At 44.8% G+C, this 5,241-nt stretch overlaps 1 long non-coding RNA gene across 2 annotated transcripts; it reads left to right on the top strand.

Annotated features, from left to right (window-relative positions):
• Positions 1 to 4,594: 4,594 nt before the first annotated feature.
• Positions 4,595 to 5,119, top strand: LOC141816849 (uncharacterized). 2 transcript variants are annotated; one of them, XR_012600750.1, is made up of 3 exons: positions 4,595 to 4,761; positions 4,836 to 4,947; positions 5,036 to 5,119. It is a non-coding gene; the product is annotated as an uncharacterized LOC141816849 (long non-coding RNA). The 2 variants fall into 2 exon arrangements; XR_012600749.1 differs by having other exon boundaries at positions 5,028 to 5,119.
• Positions 5,120 to 5,241: the final 122 nt, after the last annotated feature.

Genomic DNA, 5,241 nt, shown 5'->3' with positions numbered 1-5,241 from the left:
TTGAGGAGGCGCTTGGTAGACGGGTTTAGGAGAGGGGAATGGGAATGAAATCTATTTCATTCCCATTCTTAATGCTTGGTAGACAGGAATGGAAATCAAAATAAGGATTTGATATCCCTGTTCCCCCGGTTATCGCTAAACCCATTCCCATCCCGATTTCTCCCTAAACCCATTCCCATCTGGTCGCGATTTCTTCCCCACCCCGCGCCCATCTGGTCGTGCATCGGCCGGCTCGTCCTTTCCTCCACACAGGTCGTTGCTAGTAGAGGAAGATGGAATCAGCCGTGCTCGAGTTCCTCTCGCGATCGGGACGGAGCTCCCTCTTGCGCAGTTAGGTTTTTCAGCCTATTTCTCTCCGACGGACAGCAAGCAGCAGCGATCTGCAAGGGGCAGAGTTAATCAGCGATCTGAGCAAGAGAGCAACGTCACCGGGGCAAAACCGCGTCGCTGTTCTTGCGGCCGGCGCGCGATCTGGAAGGAAACAGCAACCGGAAGGAGCATCCTTGCCCGGGACAGGCTGCCACACTCGTCGGAACACCGTCGCCGTGTGGTTGGGAAGAGGAAAACAGGGATCGGCGCCGCTCTGTTCATGTGGGAGATGAACAGGAACGCGCTTCCAGGGATGGCGGCGCTTGTGGGAAGAAGAGCAGCGCGCCAGCGCCTTATTCCTTCGGGGTAGCCAGCAGCTAGACGCCGCCAAGCATGGGAGGAAGAAGAGACCGAAAGGAGCATCCTTGCCCGGGAGAGGCCGCCACACTCGTCGGAACGCCGTCGCCATGCGGTTGGGAAGAGGAAAAAAGGGTTCGGCGCCTCTCTGTTCATGTGGGAGATGAACAGGAACGCGCTTCTAGGGATGGCGACGCTTGTGGGAAGAAGAGCAGCGCGCCAGCGCCTTATTCCTTCGAGGTAGCCAGCAGCCGGACGCCGCCAAGCATAGGAGGAAGAAGAGGTGTCGAAACCAAGTGGCACTGTGCAAGTACAAGGCTGCTCAACTATCTGTACCAAGCATCAAAAATAAAAAATTCGGTAATCATTCCCATTGCCATTAACCCCTCAATCAAAATCATTACCATTCCCATTACCAAATGTATACCAAGCGCCCCCTGACATAGATTATGACTACCGAGGAGGAATCATCAAAGAACAAGCCACTATAAGGCTTGTGAGATTCCATTAACATGAATACTATAAAGGTACTTGCAATATGTGATTTGTTTATGCAAGATGCAAAACTAACCATCATTTATGTGCTAGATCTTAGCCAAGCAACGAGAACTCACATCCCGATTACTGCACCTTAGTCAATCTTATAACGTAATGCAAGCTCAAGTAACTGAGTGCATGGCTTAGCTGGAGGCCAAAGAGAGAGTACCGGAGGTGAAAGAGAGAAATTTAGAGGCTACCAGGACAGAAAGCAACCATATAAGAAGCCAAGGCGACTGTGATCGAGTTCCAATTGGCTGAACTGCAAACTAAACTATAAGAGTCGAAACAACACTACCACAAGCTAAAGCAGCAAGAATCAGAGGAAAGAAATCACCAAGAACCTTTGGTGATAGATGTGGAGACCATCAAGGAAGAACTGACAAACTATAAGGCTGGCGAGGTGGACCTCAAGAAAAAAAACTTTTTGACCTTTGGCATACTTGGTGTGTATACCATTGCCATGCTCGAGCACAGTTTTGACGGAGCAGTACAATATATTCAAAAAGCCAGGCACTTGCCAATAGGGACACCTTTAGAATTTCTGAATTTGCATAAGGTGTTGGATAACCTTCGTGATGACCAACTCGATGATAGGCAATTTTGTAAGTAGAATTGATGTAATAGAAACTTTTTGGAATGTACATGGAACCTTCCGACTTTGTTGCAGAAGAATATAGCATACTCGGATCATTTTGGACTTGATGTCTTGATAGAATGACACTTTGTTGGAAAGATGTCCTCTGTATGAGACAAAGGGATTAGACGTTGGTCTGGGACCAAGGGAATTGACCATTGCTTGAAAGACATCTTCTGTCGGAGACAAAAGGATTGGACGCCTTGGTTCAAGACCAAAGGGAATTGAGCGATGCTTGAAACACACTGTCTATCAGAGATAAAGGAATTAGACGCCTTGGTATGAGACTAAAGGAATTAAGTGTTGATTAAAAGACATCCTCTATCTCCGAGATAGAGGGATTGGACGCCTTTGTCTAAGACCAAGGGAATTGAGTGTTGATTAAAAGACATCCTCCATTTGAGATAGAGGGATTGGACGCTTGGTCCAAGACCACAGGGAATTAAGCATTGCTTGAAAGCCGACCTTTGTCCGAGATAAAGAGATTGGACACCTTGATCCGAGACTAAGGGAATTGAGTGTTGCTTGAAAGATGTTCTCTATTCGAGATAGAGGGATTGGACATCTTGTTTGAAGACCAAGAGAATTGAGTGTTGCCTAAAAGACCTACTATAACTTACCCGCTTCAAGAGCTTATCATGGATTTTACTGGGAGACATTTACCATTATCCCCATGGTTCGGGTCAAGGGAGTGTTGATTAAGGACATCCATTGTCTGAGACAAAGGGATTGGACGCCTTGGTCCGAAAATAAGGGAATGAGCTTAGCTTGAAAAACATCTTCTATATTGGATGCCTTGTTCAGAGACCAAAAAGAATGGAGAAGACATGACTTAGAAAAATTGCATCTTTATTAATAGTGAAAGGAAGGATAACAAGGTCGAGCTCAAAAGAAACCAAGAGGCATGTACTGCTAGTGCATTTCTTGTAGGATCGGATTGGACCGGCTAGAGGGGGGTGAATAGACAGTTTAGCAGAATGACACTCGTCTTTAAGAAAAACTTGATTGCAACTGGATCGTTGCTTCCAAGGCAATTAACGCTCAATAAAAAAACTCCTTTAGGCGGAGAAGCCTTTACAATTGTAGCACATAGACTTAGAGAGAAGATTATAAAAGTAATTGGTGATTTAACTCTAAAACTCTAAGTCTATTTATAGTACAAGAGAATAGATCTAGATCGTTGATCGTAGATAAACTTTCTCTTGATCGTTGATCCGTTGATGCGATCCTAACCGTTGATCAGAGATAAGCTTGATCGTAGCCGTTGAGTAAATAAGGATAAACTTTATCTTTAATAAAAGATAAAGATAATTATCCTTAATAAAAAAATAAGCATTTATCTTTTAAAAGATAAATCTTATTATTATTATTTTTCTTCTTTTTTTTTAACCGCTACGTTCAAACGGTCCAAGTCTACGTCGTCTTCTCCGGTCAAGTCAACGGTCAAAGTCAAAGTCAACGGTCAAAGTCAATGGTCAAAGTCAATAGTTTGACTTTCGTTGACTTTTTGTAGAATCTTTGGTTGGGTGATTTCTGGCCAACTGGAGTTAGGCTCAACCGAACCCGACTCCGACCTTTTGCCCCTCGAGCATGCTTCCTCCCGGCTTCTCGTCCCTCGGACTTCGCACACGTCCTTCTCGCTCCACCGGTGTACTCTTCCGTAGCTTCTGCGTCTCTCGGATTGCACCGAGCCCGTCGGCTAACTTTCCCGTGCAACCCTTCTCGTCTGCTACGTCTTACGCTCGACTTCCTCCGTACCTAAGTTCCTGCACACTTAGCAGAGGGATTAGAACAACACAGGACCTAACTTAACCTGATTGATCACATCAAAACTAACCGGGGCACCAACATTTCTGAATCAACAAGAGGCAAAATCAAGTAATCAACTACAAGCAATGCTGAGTTCAATTTGTGTAAACTTGTTAGTTTAAATTGTATTTTGATTTTCATTTCATCTTTGTGTTTTCTTATATCTTGATCAAGAACATGTTGTAAGAGGCTTTTTCGTCTCTGGAAGGTATCTAAAAGAAGAAGGATAATGAGAATAGTTTGCTAAGACTAGGCAATGGGCGTAGCCAACTTGGGAGGCGATGAACCATGTAAAACTATTTGTTGTGCATCTGTTTATATTAGTTTGTTGTATTTTATTTTCGTCACGTACTAATGAATTATAGATGAGCACACAAAATCGAGAAAAAGCGAACGAAGCTATTCACCCCCACCTCCTTTAGCTCGCACGGGTCCTAACAAACTTAGCATGCAAAATAATTGTAAAATACCGGAAACATGAAGGTTTAATTGTAAATAAAATACCCTGTTAATTCCTATAATTTTATTGGAAGGGAAGATTAAGGAGGCTGATTAAAATAGATCAAAGGTGGTTTGGGTTTGATTAATTAAATCTAACTCATCCAATTGGATTAAGGGTTAATGGGTAGTGGTTTAAGGGTGTTATTGGATCCTAAACCAACCCGTTAAGAAAACTTATATAGCTACAATAACCTAGGTTTCTCCCCATCGCGATTAAAACCTTCGCTTCCGCTGCGTCCCCTCTGTTTCTTCTTCGTCTTCGCCAACTTCCCTTTCGTGCGCCGCCCACCTTCGCCCCTCCTCTGTTTGCAAGCGTGCGCAGCCGCCGCCACCGCCTTCTTCCCTCCTCTGCCGCTGCCCTGCCGCCACCTCCCTTGGTCAGACGACGCCGCTGCCCAATCCCTTGTGGACGACGCCGCCGCCGCCGCGTGAGGACCACAGCCACCTCCCTTACCCGACGCAACCCCTGTTCTGGTCTCCGCCGACGCGCTCTTTGCTTCTTCTGCTGCTTCGACCGGCTCGAGCTTGGGGGAGAAGATCGGTGATCTCCCTGTTCGATCGTGAATGAAGAGGAGTCGGAGCTGTTTTGGGATTTGGCCGGCGGCAAATAGGTAAGGCAAAGGTCGGGTATTACTGTTTTGGCTTCATAAATTGAATCTTATTAGGATTCTTGGTATCACCTCAGATCCGGTCAGAGTGAAGGTTCCTCGATTCTGATCGTAAGCAAGAAGAAGAACTTCTGTTGATTTCGGTTGCAAAGGAGTTGGATTTAGGGCTGGGTTTGGATCAAAGCTGAGGTAAGAATCTTGTTGATTCTAATTGATTATTAGAATGTGCATTTAAATGGTGGTTGATGCAAGTGTTTGGGTGGTTGAAGCTGGGCAGGATACAGTTGGATTTGAATTGAGGTGTTCGGTTCATGAAGTGAGCTTGGATCTGGAATTTTAGGGCTTGAACATTGTTAAGCTTTAAGGTAATTTATTATTGATTTTTGGTTTCTTGAAATGGAGCTGTGGATTAGAAACTGATTGAGTTGTAGATGTGAGATTTTGACTTGCTATTGATAGTTGTTAATGGATTGTGGTTTAAGT

The sequence above is a fragment of the Curcuma longa genome, chromosome 2 (genome assembly GCF_044706935.1).
Source record: "Curcuma longa cultivar G26 ecotype Majalengka, Jawa Barat chromosome 2, ITB_CL_G26_1.1, whole genome shotgun sequence".
NCBI classification, from domain to species: Eukaryota; Viridiplantae; Streptophyta; class Magnoliopsida; order Zingiberales; family Zingiberaceae; genus Curcuma; species Curcuma longa.
The sequence above is the reverse complement of the archived record's forward strand: the minus strand, read 5'-3'. Positions and strand labels throughout refer to the sequence as shown.